Source organism: Rhinoderma darwinii, unplaced genomic scaffold (assembly GCF_050947455.1).
Source record: "Rhinoderma darwinii isolate aRhiDar2 unplaced genomic scaffold, aRhiDar2.hap1 Scaffold_4358, whole genome shotgun sequence".
Classification (NCBI taxonomy): Eukaryota; Metazoa; Chordata; class Amphibia; order Anura; family Rhinodermatidae; genus Rhinoderma; species Rhinoderma darwinii.
This window is the reverse complement of record NW_027463849.1, coordinates 16,371-34,015: the sequence shown is the minus strand read 5'-3', so window position 1 is coordinate 34,015 and position 17,645 is coordinate 16,371. Positions and strand designations below refer to the sequence as shown.

General features: G+C 46.8%; 8 non-coding genes across 8 annotated transcripts; all 8 read left to right on the top strand.

Moving 5' to 3' along the window:
- The first annotated feature begins 6,366 nt into the window (after positions 1-6,366).
- On the top strand, positions 6,367-6,551 carry LOC142713755 (U2 spliceosomal RNA). Its single transcript, XR_012870168.1, has one exon. It is a non-coding gene; the product is annotated as a U2 spliceosomal RNA (small nuclear RNA).
- Positions 6,552-7,921: 1,370 nt separating this feature from the next.
- On the top strand, positions 7,922-8,112 carry LOC142713766 (U2 spliceosomal RNA). The gene has a single exon (XR_012870174.1). It is a non-coding gene; the product is annotated as a U2 spliceosomal RNA (small nuclear RNA).
- A 1,372-nt stretch (positions 8,113-9,484) lies between these two features.
- On the top strand, positions 9,485-9,675 carry LOC142713765 (U2 spliceosomal RNA). Its single transcript, XR_012870173.1, has one exon. It is a non-coding gene; the product is annotated as a U2 spliceosomal RNA (small nuclear RNA).
- A 1,418-nt stretch (positions 9,676-11,093) lies between these two features.
- On the top strand, positions 11,094-11,284 carry LOC142713752 (U2 spliceosomal RNA). The gene has a single exon (XR_012870167.1). It is a non-coding gene; the product is annotated as a U2 spliceosomal RNA (small nuclear RNA).
- Positions 11,285-12,640: 1,356 nt separating this feature from the next.
- LOC142713811 (U2 spliceosomal RNA) lies at positions 12,641-12,831 on the top strand. The gene has a single exon (XR_012870215.1). It is a non-coding gene; the product is annotated as a U2 spliceosomal RNA (small nuclear RNA).
- A 1,388-nt stretch (positions 12,832-14,219) lies between these two features.
- On the top strand, positions 14,220-14,410 carry LOC142713799 (U2 spliceosomal RNA). Its single transcript, XR_012870204.1, has one exon. It is a non-coding gene; the product is annotated as a U2 spliceosomal RNA (small nuclear RNA).
- Positions 14,411-15,844: 1,434 nt separating this feature from the next.
- Positions 15,845-16,035, top strand: LOC142713787 (U2 spliceosomal RNA). Its single transcript, XR_012870193.1, has one exon. It is a non-coding gene; the product is annotated as a U2 spliceosomal RNA (small nuclear RNA).
- Positions 16,036-17,405: 1,370 nt separating this feature from the next.
- Positions 17,406-17,596, top strand: LOC142713774 (U2 spliceosomal RNA). The gene has a single exon (XR_012870182.1). It is a non-coding gene; the product is annotated as a U2 spliceosomal RNA (small nuclear RNA).
- Positions 17,597-17,645: the final 49 nt, after the last annotated feature.

Genomic DNA, 17,645 nt, shown 5'->3' with positions numbered 1-17,645 from the left:
CCCTACATTTCCAAGAAGAAGTAAGAATTGCAGTTGCAACAAACCCTTGCTTGCCTACAAAGAGAGCAGCAATTTGGATTTGTTACTATGTTACCTGGAAGAATAACAAACTGTGCAAGGATGGAGGTTGTAGGAGCAAAGAGAAGTTGTCTGTAAAGTTGGTGGATGCCTATTTTCCATTTTGCAGTCCCTTGTCTCCCTCTTGTGGCCTCCTGGAGGCAAATAAATGTGCAAAAAAAAGACAGCCTGGCGGCCGGCTGTTGCAGTGTTGCCCTCTCAGGCAACACTGAGTGACTGACTGAGCCGCACCGTCTTATATAAAGTTCAGACGGAACTTTGCACGTGTCATAGTGGAGCCCTCAGGATTCCAGAGCCAGCTTTCTGACATCATAATGGGGCCTGCCTCAGAGATAAAAGCCTGGGCCCAGGCAGTGTTGGTCAGTGCTGCTCAGCAGGCAGCACTGGACTGGACTGGACTGGATTACAGCTGATACAAGGTGTGAAGGAACAAGGGGTGGCTGTGGGCATGCACTTGCTGCCGCTGCCAGTGTTTATCTGCATGGCAGGAGGGCATTTGGGCGTTGCCAGGAAGGCGTTTTTATGTAGATTCCTCCTCTTTCAGCACTGCATTGTGGTGCAAGCAAAAGAAGCAAATCCTGTGTAGCTTCCTCTCCGGCCTTTATTCACCTCCCGCTTAGTAGCTGTAAATGTGTGTGAGCCTGCAGGGCCCCATGGAATTGCCTAGAAGTAGGCTGAATCGCTGCAAGGGGTGAACAGCAGTATGGGACAGGCTCGGTCAACGGCCGGCCCATTCGGGTTATCGCTTCTCGGCCTTTTGGCTGCGACCAAGTGTATTCGTACAGGAGGTTTCAGTCAGAAGGTGCCTGGGGTACCCGGCTACTTGGCCTGGGGGGATCGTCACTGGTTTATCGCCTTGACTTCACCCCCCTGCAGCTATTGGGTAGTCGGACTAGTCCTCAGGCAACGGGAAGGGATCGCTAGGCGGACAGCTTGCGCTGGACGGCCTAGAAGGGCGGAAAAACTTGTTGGGACAAGCAGGAATGCCGTTCACCTATGGGTTTGTAACTGGGGAGACCCAGTTACGCCAAACCATCCGGATCGAGGTCGGAGAGGAACATCGCCAGCGGAAGAACCTGAAATTCATAGTAGGGGAAATCCTGCTTGGCTCCTTCGGCCTCAGACGGGAAAATATCCTGTGTCTGAATGACCAGGAAGGCCGCGGTCGGTATACCATCTCCTTCTGCACCGCGGCCTGCTGCGATACGATCTGTGCAGCCCTGTCTGGTTCCGACCAGACAGATGAGCGCCTAGATGGGCTTCATTTTTCTCTCCTCTACGGAGAAGAGTCTATTCCACTGGTCGTGGTAATGCATAGCCCCTTTGTCCCCGCCAAGGACATTGACACATTCCTAGGGCGCTATTGCAAGGAAATTCACTTCTCGCATGAAGTAAAAAATGCTGAGGGATTTTGGAACGGAAAGAGAAAGTACTTTGTCAAGTTCTTTCAAGACCCCAATGGCATACGTGGCTTTGTGCACCCTCCAGCGAATTTTGCCATTGGGAAGAACCGGGGATACCTGTTTTACCCCCAGATGCCCCGGTTTTGCTGGAACTGCCAAAAATATGGGCACACAAAAGAGTCATGCAGTGAAAACCGTGTTGTTCGCTGTAACAAATGTGGAGGCCTGGGGCACGTGGCCGCCAAGTGCAGTTCCAGAGCAACATGTAACCTGTGCGGGGAGGCAGGTCACATGTATAAAGACTGTCCTAAAAGAACGCAGTCATTGAGGGGTGGGCCTAGGCCTGGTCCATCCCGTCCAGGGCCAGGGCAGCAGTCCACAACAGGTGCGGACTCTGCTGGTAATGCCCCGGAAACGGCACCCGCCGAAGGGCCAGGACCAAGACCCTCCAAGTCACGAGTGGAGGGTGGTCCTGGGGATTCCAAAGGGCCGGAGCAGGGCTGTTCTGGTTCTGCGATGAAGGCCCCGAGCTCCATACCTGAGTCGGTTGGTAGGAAATCTCGCCGGTCCTCGGTGCCGTCAAAGGAGGACTGGGCAGAGGTGGTGGCTGGTGATGATCCAATTAAGGGATCTAGAAGGAGGGGCTCCACGCTGGACCTCCCTGCCACCAGCTGCCTCCGACCGACTGAGAAGCCCGAGTCTGACCCTCTTATTACGCCAACAGGGGGTCGGGCATTGACGGCTTCAGGTGCAGTAGGCAAGATGACGAGAGAGAAGGAGGGGACCTCACAGGCTCCTGAGCGCCCTGAGCAGATGAGTGACCCGGAGATACCTGCAGCCGTACCGGAGGTAGCAGCGGCCGGAGTTCGCGATGGTGATGACAACAGCCAGGAGTCGGAGGTGACATCCAGTGACGGGGAGGAGGAATCAAGGATGGACCTGACGAGTACGGGGAAAAGGCTAAGAGAAGAAGATGTGCCCACCATAAAGAGGAAGACAATATGCCGCAGCTCGGATGAGAGTGAGTTCAGGGGAAGAGTCGGGTCGATTCATATATCTGGCTCTGACCCTGGGAAAATCCTGGAGTTTGCATCCCCTGATACAGGGGAGTCTGGCTCCCAATTTATATCGGAGTCGGATTCCTCGGAGGTGGACACTGACGCCTAACAATAACTATGCCTTGTATTCCTCTGAAAGTTGCCTCGCTAAATGTGAGGTCCCTAAAGAGCCCTGTTCGCAGGGCTGCTTTATTCTCTTTTCTACAGACTATGGACTTTGATTTTTGCCTACTGCAGGAGTGTGGAATCCCTAACAGCATGGACTATATGGACTTGAAAAAAGACTGGAAGCTGGGCCCTTCGGTGTGGTCGGGTGCTAATGACTGTCGTTCTTCAGGTGTGGGATTGCTCTGCCGTGGCCATTCTATTTCGATACAAACCGTCACTGAGATTATGCCTGGCAGAGCTATTTTAACCCACCTGCACATTAATGGACTTTTAATACGTATTTTAAATGTCTATGCCCCTCCTGATAAACAGGAGCGGGCAGAGCTTTTTAATATTTTACCACTGTTTTGTGTTGGGTCTACCCCCCTGCTGGTAGGAGGTGATTTTAACTGCACAAGAGAAGGAGAAGGCCGGCAGGGTGGGGATGCAAATAGAAAAGACCGCACTACCTACCTGCTCAAAAATTTTATTGAAGATTTTAAATTGCGCGATTGCTGGAGGGAACTCTTGCCAGGAGACGCAGGTGCCACATGGTCTAATGGAAGAGTGAGCTCCAGAATCGATTTTATTTTTGCTTCCCATGATTTTATCTCTCAAAAATGTATGATTTTAACAAATATATTTTCAGACCATAAGCTCCTTAGTGTGTCCCTGGAGCTGGAGGGAGAGCAAAAAGTGAGTAAGGGCCTCTGGAGGTTAAACACCACGCTCCTAGAGGACCCTGAAAACAAAAGTGAGTTTGTGCGGACCTACCAGTGCTGGCAATCACAGAAAAAGCCCCACGAGACCATGCTGCACTGGTGGGAGGGCATTAAACCCAGAATTAAATTATTTTTTATCCGAGCAGGTAGGAAGAAAGCTAGAGAAAAGAAACAGTGGTTTTATGTTCTTAATAAGCGTTTGCATGTGCTTTTTAAACTAAAGGATGTTGGGTTTGAGGTGGATTCGGATATTTTAAATTTAAAAGCTGAAATAAAAAAATGTTTAGATGATAAAGGCAAACAAATCATTTTTAACTCCCATGTAAAACACCTTGAAGAAGATGAGAAGTGCTCCCGATTCTTTTTTAAAAAGGTAAATGGTAGGCGAGATGCTATTTTGAACCTAGAAGGGGAGACTTCTATGGGAGGAATGTTGAATGCAGCTTTTAACTTTTACCAACTCCTTTTTAGTAAAAAAGCTATTGATAAATCCTTTTTAAATCATGCTCTTAACTCCCTTGATTTTAAGTTAGATATTTTAGACCAGGAGGTTTTATCCCGAGATCTTAATTTAGAGGAACTTTTATCTGTTTTTAAAAGTTTTTCAGCGGGAAAGGCCCCTGGGGAGGATGGGTTGCCTATTGAATTTTATCTAACTTTTTGGGATGTTTTAAAAGAGGATATGATTTTACTGTACAAAGAGGTTTTTATCACTGAAGAGCTGCCCCCTTCCTGGAGAAGGGGGATCGTGTCTTTAATTTTTAAAAAAGGTGAAAAGGACCAACTGAAAAATTGGCGTCCCATTACACTTTTAAATGTAGACTACAAGATTTTAGCCAAATTGATAGCGGTCCGTTTTAAACCTTTTATCAGTAAGCTAATCCACCCAAACCAGGTCTGTGGGGTACCTGGTAGATCTATCACTGAGTCCCTTAATATTTTAAGAGATGTTATTTGGTATTTTAAAGATCGAGGCCAAAATCTTGCTATTTTATCACTAGACTTTGAAAAGGCCTTTGATAGAGTGTCCCATGAGTTCCTTTTTATGGTTCTTAAAAAGATGGCGGTGCCTGATTTTATGATAAGTCGTGTTATGCTTTTATATCGGTCCTGTTTTAGTGAAATTTCTGTAAATGGATTTTTAACTAAAGGTGTTCCTCTTTTATCTGGAGTCAAGCAAGGGTGCCCATTGTCTCCCCTACTATTTATATGCGCAATGGAGCCCCTGTTAGCTATGCTCAGAAGTGACAAAGTAGTCAGAGGCGCCCCGATACCTGGTGGGAGGGGTAACCAAATAAAGGTATTGGGCTACATGGATGACGTAACAATTTTATGCCCTGATTCAACATCCATGAGGAGGGCGCTGAGGAACACCACCTTTTTCTGCGAGGCTTCTGGTTTTAAACTAAACATTGATAAATGTGATTGTTTTAATATAGGAGGCTGGGATTCCTCCCTGACCCCAGGAGTCAGAATGCAGAAGGACCAGATTAAAATTTTAGGCATTGTTTTTAATCAGGCGAACAATGGGACCTCTAACTGGGACTCAGTGATAGCAAAAATAGAGAAGAAGGTTTTAATGTGGAATCTTAGGAGCCTCACGATGGAGGGGAAAATTTTAATTATAAAAATGGTTTTAATCCCAATAATGCTTTATGTTGCCATGGTTTTCCCTCCGTCCATTTTATATATTAAAAAGCTAACACGCATTTGTTTTATGTTTCTGTGGGGCTCCAAGATGGAAAAATTAAAACGTGATGTTATGTATAAATGTAAGGACAATGGCGGGAGAGATGTTCCTAACCTTTTTACATTTTTTTATATCAAATATTTCTGCTTCTGTTTTAAAATGTTTAAATCCGATGGCATTTTTAGCTGCTTTTTAAAATATGCAGCGGGCATGGTTTTTAAGCGTTGGTCTCGTATCTCCCTAAATTCTCCTGTGCTTCTGTGTCCCCCAAAACACTATGTGGTGCTGGAGAAGACTGTCAGGCTCCTGAGCCTCCATGAGTTGGAGCCTGATATATTGGGGGACCAGAGGAAGGTGTCAGTGGCGTGTAGACACAGAGAAGAAATGGTGGCAGTTTCCAATCTCTCACAGGCAAGGTCCAAGCAAGTGTGGCGGAATGTTTTTGGGAAATACCTTGCAAATGTGCATAAGGACCTTGCCTGGGCGATCGTGCACCAGTGCCTCCCTACACGTGAGTTCCAACACAGGCGAGGACTGGTGGCGAGAGCCAAGTGCCCGAGAGATATGTGCAGAAATGATGAGACGGTAATGCACTTATTCTGGAACTGCCACTATGCACAGGAGATTTGGAGGAAGGCTGGCCTTTTATTAAAATGGATTTGCGGTCTTAACGATTTTAAATACGAGTACGTTTTTTATGGCCTTTTTACCTGCCCATCATTCAGACAGCAGATGATCTGCTGGATGATTATTAATTGTTTTAAAAATGCCATCTGGAAGGTTAGGAACATTCTTCTTTTTAAACGTGATTTTATTGATATTAAAGATTGTGTTAAAATCGCGTTGAGTGAATTATATGTATATTATCTAAGAGACAAAAAACATCTCGGAGCAAAAGAGGCGGCATCCATGTGGTGTCTGTCTCTATGGAACACAATTATTATGTAAATTATCCATGTATTTATAATTGTGATTTTATTGCTTGTTTTATGATGTTTTATCCTGCCATTGTCATACTTTTAAAGAAACCTTCTTCTCGTTGAAAATATATTGCCTTTATCGTTTTAATGAAATGTATTAAAAATAAACATTTTTAGTACCGAATTTTATGCTATAAAAAGGTTTTTTAATGAAATGTATTAAAAACGTTTTATTACTAATCTTATTGGACAATTGAATGTATAAACAAATTTATTATTACGGAATTTTATTTAACAGCATTTTATTACTGAATTTTATTTTGTAAAAATTGCATTCTATGTATGTGAATATTTGTCAATAAAATTTTGTTGAAACCTTATCTGTTCTTATCAGTTTAATATCTGATACGTCCCCTATCTGGGGACCATATATTAAATGGATTTTTAGAACAGGGAGATGGAAATAGAGCTTGCTCTGTCCACTCCACGCATTGACCTGGTATTGCAGTATTTCCAGGACCGGTGCACCCTTCCCTTATGTGTTGACTAAAATCAGATTCCAAAAGTGCTATTTGTGTTTGCTATTGTTTTTGTCTTTCTGATGGGATCTCCCCTTTTAATCCCATTATTTCAACACCTGTTGGACAATGCATTTGTACAGTCATGTGTGATAATGAGCTCATTTATTAAATGCAATTAATTAATACATTGCCACCTCTTGTTGTGTGTGTGTGTGTGTGTGTGTGTGTGTGTGTGTGTGTGTGTGTGTGTGTGTGTGTGTGTGTGTGTGTGTGTGTGTGTGTGTGTGTGTGTGTGTGTGTGTGTGTGTGTGTGTCTTCTGTGTTTCTGTGTTTCCGGCATTTCACATTGGAACAGCTCATTCACCTTCCTTGTCTTCTCTCCGCCCTCCCTTTTAGGTAGGTTAAAGAGCTGCACCTGAGCCAGCCACTGATTGATTGATGCAGCACCACAGTCAAATAGTGGAGTGGAGTAGGGGGAACAGCAAACAGCCATTAAAGCAGCCCGCCCGCCACAATGGACCTACCTGTGTACACTAGATGGATGTGATGGAATGTACTGTCGTCCCTACATTTCCAAGAAGAAGTAAGAATTGCAGTTGCAACAAACCCTTGCTTGCCTACAAAGAGAGCAGCAATTTGGATTTGTTACTATGTTACCTGGAAGAATAACAAACTGTGCAAGGATGGAGGTTGTAGGAGCAAAGAGAAGTTGTCTGTAAAGTTGGTGGATGCCTATTTTCCATTTTGCAGTCCCTTGTCTCCCTCTTGTGGCCTCCTGGAGGCAAATAAATGTGCAAAAAAAAGACAGCCTGGCGGCCGGCTGTTGCAGTGTTGCCCTCTCAGGCAACACTGAGTGACTGACTGAGCCGCACCGTCTTATATAAAGTTCAGACGGAACTTTGCACGTGTCATAGTGGAGCCCTCAGGATTCCAGAGCCAGCTTTCTGACATCATAATGGGGCCTGCCTCAGAGATAAAAGCCTGGGCCCAGGCAGTGTTGGTCAGTGCTGCTCAGCAGGCAGCACTGGACTGGACTGGACTGGATTACAGCTGATACAAGGTGTGAAGGAACAAGGGGTGGCTGTGGGCATGCACTTGCTGCCGCTGCCAGTGTTTATCTGCATGGCAGGAGGGCATTTGGGCGTTGCCAGGAAGGCGTTTTTATGTAGATTCCTCCTCTTTCAGCACTGCATTGTGGTGCAAGCAAAAGAAGCAAATCCTGTGTAGCTTCCTCTCCGGCCTTTATTCACCTCCCGCTTAGTAGCTGTAAATGTGTGTGAGCCTGCAGGGCCCCATGGAATTGCCTAGAAGTAGGCTGAATCGCTGCAAGGGGTGAACAGCAGTATGGGACAGGCTCGGTCAACGGCCGGCCCATTCGGGTTATCGCTTCTCGGCCTTTTGGCTAAGATCAAGTGTAGTATCTGTTCTTATCAGTTTAATATCTGATACGTCCCCTATCTGGGGACCATATATTAAATGGATTTTTAGAACAGGGAGATGGAAATAGAGCTTGCTCTGTCCACTCCACGCATTGACCTGGTATTGCAGTATTTCCAGGACCGGTGCACCCTTCCCTTATGTGTTGACTAAAATCAGATTCCAAAAGTGCTATTTGTGTTTGCTATTGTTTTTGTCTTTCTGATGGGATCTCCCCTTTTAATCCCATTATTTCAACACCTGTTGGACAATGCATTTGTACAGTCATGTGTGATAATGAGCTCATTTATTAAATGCAATTAATTAATACATTGCCACCTCTTGTTGTGTGTGTGTGTGTGTGTGTGTGTGTGTGTGTGTGTGTGTGTGTGTGTGTGTGTGTGTGTGTGTGTGTGTGTGTGTGTGTGTGTGTGTGTGTGTGTGTGTGTGTGTGTGTGTGTCTTCTGTGTTTCTGTGTTTCCGGCATTTCACATTGGAACAGCTCATTCACCTTCCTTGTCTTCTCTCCGCCCTCCCTTTTAGGTAGGTTAAAGAGCTGCACCTGAGCCAGCCACTGATTGATTGATGCAGCACCACAGTCAAATAGTGGAGTGGAGTAGGGGGAACAGCAAACAGCCATTAAAGCAGCCCGCCCGCCACAATGGACCTACCTGTGTACACTAGATGGATGTGATGGAATGTACTGTCGTCCCTACATTTCCAAGAAGAAGTAAGAATTGCAGTTGCAACAAACCCTTGCTTGCCTACAAAGAGAGCAGCAATTTGGATTTGTTACTATGTTACCTGGAAGAATAACAAACTGTGCAAGGATGGAGGTTGTAGGAGCAAAGAGAAGTTGTCTGTAAAGTTGGTGGATGCCTATTTTCCATTTTGCAGTCCCTTGTCTCCCTCTTGTGGCCTCCTGGAGGCAAATAAATGTGCAAAAAAAAGACAGCCTGGCGGCCGGCTGTTGCAGTGTTGCCCTCTCAGGCAACACTGAGTGACTGACTGAGCCGCACCGTCTTATATAAAGTTCAGACGGAACTTTGCACGTGTCATAGTGGAGCCCTCAGGATTCCAGAGCCAGCTTTCTGACATCATAATGGGGCCTGCCTCAGAGATAAAAGCCTGGGCCCAGGCAGTGTTGGTCAGTGCTGCTCAGCAGGCAGCACTGGACTGGACTGGACTGGATTACAGCTGATACAAGGTGTGAAGGAACAAGGGGTGGCTGTGGGCATGCACTTGCTGCCGCTGCCAGTGTTTATCTGCATGGCAGGAGGGCATTTGGGCGTTGCCAGGAAGGCGTTTTTATGTAGATTCCTCCTCTTTCAGCACTGCATTGTGGTGCAAGCAAAAGAAGCAAATCCTGTGTAGCTTCCTCTCCGGCCTTTATTCACCTCCCGCTTAGTAGCTGTAAATGTGTGTGAGCCTGCAGGGCCCCATGGAATTGCCTAGAAGTAGGCTGAATCGCTGCAAGGGGTGAACAGCAGTATGGGACAGGCTCGGTCAACGGCCGGCCCATTCGGGTTATCGCTTCTCGGCCTTTTGGCTAAGATCAAGTGTAGTATCTGTTCTTATCAGTTTAATATCTGATACGTCCCCTATCTGGGGACCATATATTAAATGGATTTTTAGAACAGGGAGATGGAAATAGAGCTTGCTCTGTCCACTCCACGCATTGACCTGGTATTGCAGTATTTCCAGGACCGGTGCACCCTTCCCTTATGTGTTGACTAAAATCAGATTCCAAAAGTGCTATTTGTGTTTGCTATTGTTTTTGTCTTTCTGATGGGATCTCCCCTTTTAATCCCATTATTTCAACACCTGTTGGACAATGCATTTGTACAGTCATGTGTGATAATGAGCTCATTTATTAAATGCAATTAATTAATACATTGCCACCTCTTGTTGTGTGTGTGTGTGTGTGTGTGTGTGTGTGTGTGTGTGTGTGTGTGTGTGTGTGTGTGTGTGTGTGTGTGTGTGTGTGTGTGTGTGTGTGTGTGTGTGTGTGTGTGTGTGTGTGTGTGTGTGTGTGTGTGTGTGTGTGTGTGTGTGTGTGTGTGTGTGTGTCTTCTGTGTTTCTGTGTTTCCGGCATTTCACATTGGAACAGCTCATTCACCTTCCTTGTCTTCTCTCCGCCCTCCCTTTTAGGTAGGTTAAAGAGCTGCACCTGAGCCAGCCACTGATTGATTGATGCAGCACCACAGTCAAATAGTGGAGTGGAGTAGGGGGAACAGCAAACAGCCATTAAAGCAGCCCGCCCGCCACAATGGACCTACCTGTGTACACTAGATGGATGTGATGGAATGTACTGTCGTCCCTACATTTCCAAGAAGAAGTAAGAATTGCAGTTGCAACAAACCCTTGCTTGCCTACAAAGAGAGCAGCAATTTGGATTTGTTACTATGTTACCTGGAAGAATAACAAACTGTGCAAGGATGGAGGTTGTAGGAGCAAAGAGAAGTTGTCTGTAAAGTTGGTGGATGCCTATTTTCCATTTTGCAGTCCCTTGTCTCCCTCTTGTGGCCTCCTGGAGGCAAATAAATGTGCAAAAAAAAGACAGCCTGGCGGCCGGCTGTTGCAGTGTTGCCCTCTCAGGCAACACTGAGTGACTGACTGAGCCGCACCGTCTTATATAAAGTTCAGACGGAACTTTGCACGTGTCATAGTGGAGCCCTCAGGATTCCAGAGCCAGCTTTCTGACATCATAATGGGGCCTGCCTCAGAGATAAAAGCCTGGGCCCAGGCAGTGTTGGTCAGTGCTGCTCAGCAGGCAGCACTGGACTGGACTGGACTGGATTACAGCTGATACAAGGTGTGAAGGAACAAGGGGTGGCTGTGGGCATGCACTTGCTGCCGCTGCCAGTGTTTATCTGCATGGCAGGAGGGCATTTGGGCGTTGCCAGGAAGGCGTTTTTATGTAGATTCCTCCTCTTTCAGCACTGCATTGTGGTGCAAGCAAAAGAAGCAAATCCTGTGTAGCTTCCTCTCCGGCCTTTATTCACCTCCCGCTTAGTAGCTGTAAATGTGTGTGAGCCTGCAGGGCCCCATGGAATTGCCTAGAAGTAGGCTGAATCGCTGCAAGGGGTGAACAGCAGTATGGGACAGGCTCGGTCAACGGCCGGCCCATTCGGGTTATCGCTTCTCGGCCTTTTGGCTAAGATCAAGTGTAGTATCTGTTCTTATCAGTTTAATATCTGATACGTCCCCTATCTGGGGACCATATATTAAATGGATTTTTAGAACAGGGAGATGGAAATAGAGCTTGCTCTGTCCACTCCACGCATTGACCTGGTATTGCAGTATTTCCAGGACCGGTGCACCCTTCCCTTATGTGTTGACTAAAATCAGATTCCAAAAGTGCTATTTGTGTTTGCTATTGTTTTTGTCTTTCTGATGGGATCTCCCCTTTTAATCCCATTATTTCAACACCTGTTGGACAATGCATTTGTACAGTCATGTGTGATAATGAGCTCATTTATTAAATGCAATTAATTAATACATTGCCACCTCTTGTTGTGTGTGTGTGTGTGTGTGTGTGTGTGTGTGTGTGTGTGTGTGTGTGTGTGTGTGTGTGTGTGTGTGTGTGTGTGTGTGTGTGTGTGTGTGTGTGTGTGTGTGTGTGTCTTCTGTGTTTCTGTGTTTCCGGCATTTCACATTGGAACAGCTCATTCACCTTCCTTGTCTTCTCTCCGCCCTCCCTTTTAGGTAGGTTAAAGAGCTGCACCTGAGCCAGCCACTGATTGATTGATGCAGCACCACAGTCAAATAGTGGAGTGGAGTAGGGGGAACAGCAAACAGCCATTAAAGCAGCCCGCCCGCCACAATGGACCTACCTGTGTACACTAGATGGATGTGATGGAATGTACTGTCGTCCCTACATTTCCAAGAAGAAGTAAGAATTGCAGTTGCAACAAACCCTTGCTTGCCTACAAAGAGAGCAGCAATTTGGATTTGTTACTATGTTACCTGGAAGAATAACAAACTGTGCAAGGATGGAGGTTGTAGGAGCAAAGAGAAGTTGTCTGTAAAGTTGGTGGATGCCTATTTTCCATTTTGCAGTCCCTTGTCTCCCTCTTGTGGCCTCCTGGAGGCAAATAAATGTGCAAAAAAAAGACAGCCTGGCGGCCGGCTGTTGCAGTGTTGCCCTCTCAGGCAACACTGAGTGACTGACTGAGCCGCACCGTCTTATATAAAGTTCAGACGGAACTTTGCACGTGTCATAGTGGAGCCCTCAGGATTCCAGAGCCAGCTTTCTGACATCATAATGGGGCCTGCCTCAGAGATAAAAGCCTGGGCCCAGGCAGTGTTGGTCAGTGCTGCTCACTGGACTGGACTGGACTGGATTACAGCTGATACAAGGTGTGAAGGAACAAGGGGTGGCTGTGGGCATGCACTTGCTGCCGCTGCCAGTGTTTATCTGCATGGCAGGAGGGCATTTGGGCGTTGCCAGGAAGGCGTTTTTATGTAGATTCCTCCTCTTTCAGCACTGCATTGTGGTGCAAGCAAAAGAAGCAAATCCTGTGTAGCTTCCTCTCCGGCCTTTATTCACCTCCCGCTTAGTAGCTGTAAATGTGTGTGAGCCTGCAGGGCCCCATGGAATTGCCTAGAAGTAGGCTGAATCGCTGCAAGGGGTGAACAGCAGTATGGGACAGGCTCGGTCAACGGCCGGCCCATTCGGGTTATCGCTTCTCGGCCTTTTGGCTAAGATCAAGTGTAGTATCTGTTCTTATCAGTTTAATATCTGATACGTCCCCTATCTGGGGACCATATATTAAATGGATTTTTAGAACAGGGAGATGGAAATAGAGCTTGCTCTGTCCACTCCACGCATTGACCTGGTATTGCAGTATTTCCAGGACCGGTGCACCCTTCCCTTATGTGTTGACTAAAATCAGATTCCAAAAGTGCTATTTGTGTTTGCTATTGTTTTTGTCTTTCTGATGGGATCTCCCCTTTTAATCCCATTATTTCAACACCTGTTGGACAATGCATTTGTACAGTCATGTGTGATAATGAGCTCATTTATTAAATGCAATTAATTAATACATTGCCACCTCTTGTTGTGTGTGTGTGTGTGTGTGTGTGTGTGTGTGTGTGTGTGTGTGTGTGTGTGTGTGTGTGTGTGTGTGTGTGTGTGTGTGTGTGTGTGTGTGTGTGTGTGTGTGTGTGTGTGTGTGTGTGTGTGTGTGTGTCTTCTGTGTTTCTGTGTTTCCGGCATTTCACATTGGAACAGCTCATTCACCTTCCTTGTCTTCTCTCCGCCCTCCCTTTTAGGTAGGTTAAAGAGCTGCACCTGAGCCAGCCACTGATTGATTGATGCAGCACCACAGTCAAATAGTGGAGTGGAGTAGGGGGAACAGCAAACAGCCATTAAAGCAGCCCGCCCGCCACAATGGACCTACCTGTGTACACTAGATGGATGTGATGGAATGTACTGTCGTCCCTACATTTCCAAGAAGAAGTAAGAATTGCAGTTGCAACAAACCCTTGCTTGCCTACAAAGAGAGCAGCAATTTGGATTTGTTACTATGTTACCTGGAAGAATAACAAACTGTGCAAGGATGGAGGTTGTAGGAGCAAAGAGAAGTTGTCTGTAAAGTTGGTGGATGCCTATTTTCCATTTTGCAGTCCCTTGTCTCCCTCTTGTGGCCTCCTGGAGGCAAATAAATGTGCAAAAAAAAGACAGCCTGGCGGCCGGCTGTTGCAGTGTTGCCCTCTCAGGCAACACTGAGTGACTGACTGAGCCGCACCGTCTTATATAAAGTTCAGACGGAACTTTGCACGTGTCATAGTGGAGCCCTCAGGATTCCAGAGCCAGCTTTCTGACATCATAATGGGGCCTGCCTCAGAGATAAAAGCCTGGGCCCAGGCAGTGTTGGTCAGTGCTGCTCAGCAGGCAGCACTGGACTGGACTGGACTGGATTACAGCTGATACAAGGTGTGAAGGAACAAGGGGTGGCTGTGGGCATGCACTTGCTGCCGCTGCCAGTGTTTATCTGCATGGCAGGAGGGCATTTGGGCGTTGCCAGGAAGGCGTTTTTATGTAGATTCCTCCTCTTTCAGCACTGCATTGTGGTGCAAGCAAAAGAAGCAAATCCTGTGTAGCTTCCTCTCCGGCCTTTATTCACCTCCCGCTTAGTAGCTGTAAATGTGTGTGAGCCTGCAGGGCCCCATGGAATTGCCTAGAAGTAGGCTGAATCGCTGCAAGGGGTGAACAGCAGTATGGGACAGGCTCGGTCAACGGCCGGCCCATTCGGGTTATCGCTTCTCGGCCTTTTGGCTAAGATCAAGTGTAGTATCTGTTCTTATCAGTTTAATATCTGATACGTCCCCTATCTGGGGACCATATATTAAATGGATTTTTAGAACAGGGAGATGGAAATAGAGCTTGCTCTGTCCACTCCACGCATTGACCTGGTATTGCAGTATTTCCAGGACCGGTGCACCCTTCCCTTATGTGTTGACTAAAATCAGATTCCAAAAGTGCTATTTGTGTTTGCTATTGTTTTTGTCTTTCTGATGGGATCTCCCCTTTTAATCCCATTATTTCAACACCTGTTGGACAATGCATTTGTACAGTCATGTGTGATAATGAGCTCATTTATTAAATGCAATTAATTAATACATTGCCACCTCTTGTTGTGTGTGTGTGTGTGTGTGTGTGTGTGTGTGTGTGTGTGTGTGTGTGTGTGTGTGTGTGTGTGTGTGTGTGTGTGTGTGTGTGTGTGTGTGTGTGTGTGTGTGTGTGTGTGTGTGTGTGTGTGTGTGTGTGTGTGTGTGTGTGTGTGTGTGTGTGTGTGTGTGTGTGTGTGTGTGTCTTCTGTGTTTCTGTGTTTCCGGCATTTCACATTGGAACAGCTCATTCACCTTCCTTGTCTTCTCTCCGCCCTCCCTTTTAGGTAGGTTAAAGAGCTGCACCTGAGCCAGCCACTGATTGATTGATGCAGCACCACAGTCAAATAGTGGAGTGGAGTAGGGGGAACAGCAAACAGCCATTAAAGCAGCCCGCCCGCCACAATGGACCTACCTGTGTACACTAGATGGATGTGATGGAATGTACTGTCGTCCCTACATTTCCAAGAAGAAGTAAGAATTGCAGTTGCAACAAACCCTTGCTTGCCTACAAAGAGAGCAGCAATTTGGATTTGTTACTATGTTACCTGGAAGAATAACAAACTGTGCAAGGATGGAGGTTGTAGGAGCAAAGAGAAGTTGTCTGTAAAGTTGGTGGATGCCTATTTTCCATTTTGCAGTCCCTTGTCTCCCTCTTGTGGCCTCCTGGAGGCAAATAAATGTGCAAAAAAAAGACAGCCTGGCGGCCGGCTGTTGCAGTGTTGCCCTCTCAGGCAACACTGAGTGACTGACTGAGCCGCACCGTCTTATATAAAGTTCAGACGGAACTTTGCACGTGTCATAGTGGAGCCCTCAGGATTCCAGAGCCAGCTTTCTGACATCATAATGGGGCCTGCCTCAGAGATAAAAGCCTGGGCCCAGGCAGTGTTGGTCAGTGCTGCTCAGCAGGCAGCACTGGACTGGACTGGACTGGATTACAGCTGATACAAGGTGTGAAGGAACAAGGGGTGGCTGTGGGCATGCACTTGCTGCCGCTGCCAGTGTTTATCTGCATGGCAGGAGGGCATTTGGGCGTTGCCAGGAAGGCGTTTTTATGTAGATTCCTCCTCTTTCAGCACTGCATTGTGGTGCAAGCAAAAGAAGCAAATCCTGTGTAGCTTCCTCTCCGGCCTTTATTCACCTCCCGCTTAGTAGCTGTAAATGTGTGTGAGCCTGCAGGGCCCCATGGAATTGCCTAGAAGTAGGCTGAATCGCTGCAAGGGGTGAACAGCAGTATGGGACAGGCTCGGTCAACGGCCGGCCCATTCGGGTTATCGCTTCTCGGCCTTTTGGCTAAGATCAAGTGTAGTATCTGTTCTTATCAGTTTAATATCTGATACGTCCCCTATCTGGGGACCATATATTAAATGGATTTTTAGAACAGGGAGATGGAAATAGAGCTTGCTCTGTCCACTCCACGCATTGACCTGGTATTGCAGTATTTCCAGGACCGGTGCACCCTTCCCTTATGTGTTGACTAAAATCAGATTCCAAAAGTGCTATTTGTGTTTGCTATTGTTTTTGTCTTTCTGATGGGATCTCCCCTTTTAATCCCATTATTTCAACACCTGTTGGACAATGCATTTGTACAGTCATGTGTGATAATGAGCTCATTTATTAAATGCAATTAATTAATACATTGCCACCTCTTGTTGTGTGTGTGTGTGTGTGTGTGTGTGTGTGTGTGTGTGTGTGTGTGTGTGTGTGTGTGTGTGTGTGTGTGTGTGTGTGTGTGTGTGTGTGTGTGTGTGTGTGTGTGTGTGTGTCTTCTGTGTTTCTGTGTTTCCGGCATTTCACATTGGAACAGCTCATTCACCTTCCTTGTCTTCTCTCCGCCCTCCCTTTTAGGTAGGTTAAAGAGCTGCACCTGAGCCAGCCACTGATTGATTGATGCAGCACCACAGTCAAATAGTGGAGTGGAGTAGGGGGAACAGCAAACAGCCATTAAAGCAGCCCGCCCGCCACAATGGACCTACCTGTGTACACTAGATGGATGTGATGGAATGTACTGTCGTCCCTACATTTCCAAGAAGAAGTAAGAATTGCAGTTGCAACAAACCCTTGCTTGCCTACAAAGAGAGCAGCAATTTGGATTTGTTACTATGTTACCTGGAAGAATAACAAACTGTGCAAGGATGGAGGTTGTAGGAGCAAAGAGAAGTTGTCTGTAAAGTTGGTGGATGCCTATTTTCCATTTTGCAGTCCCTTGTCTCCCTCTTGTGGCCTCCTGGAGGCAAATAAATGTGCAAAAAAAAGACAGCCTGGCGGCCGGCTGTTGCAGTGTTGCCCTCTCAGGCAACACTGAGTGACTGACTGAGCCGCACCGTCTTATATAAAGTTCAGACGGAACTTTGCACGTGTCATAGTGGAGCCCTCAGGATTCCAGAGCCAGCTTTCTGACATCATAATGGGGCCTGCCTCAGAGATAAAAGCCTGGGCCCAGGCAGTGTTGGTCAGTGCTGCTCAGCAGGCAGCACTGGACTGGACTGGACTGGATTACAGCTGATACAAGGTGTGAAGGAACAAGGGGTGGCTGTGGGCATGCACTTGCTGCCGCTGCCAGTGTTTATCTGCATGGCAGGAGGGCATTTGGGCGTTGCCAGGAAGGCGTTTTTATGTAGATTCCTCCTCTTTCAGCACTGCATTGTGGTGCAAGCAAAAGAAGCAAATCCTGTGTAGCTTCCTCTCCGGCCTTTATTCACCTCCCGCTTAGTAGCTGTAAATGTGTGTGAGCCTGCAGGGCCCCATGGAATTGCCTAGAAGTAGGCTGAATCGCTGCAAGGGGTGAACAGCAGTATGGGACAGGCTCGGTCAACGGCCGGCCCATTCGGGTTATCGCTTCTCGGCCTTTTGGCTAAGATCAAGTGTAGTATCTGTTCTTATCAGTTTAATATCTGATACGTCCCCTATCTGGGGACCATATATTAAATGGATTTTTAGAACAGGGAGATGGAAATAGAGCTTGCTCTGTCCACTCCACGCATTGACCTGGTATTGCAGTATTTCCAGGACCGGTGCACCCTTCCCTTATGTGTTGACTAAAATCAGATTCCAAAAGTGCTATTTGTGTTTGC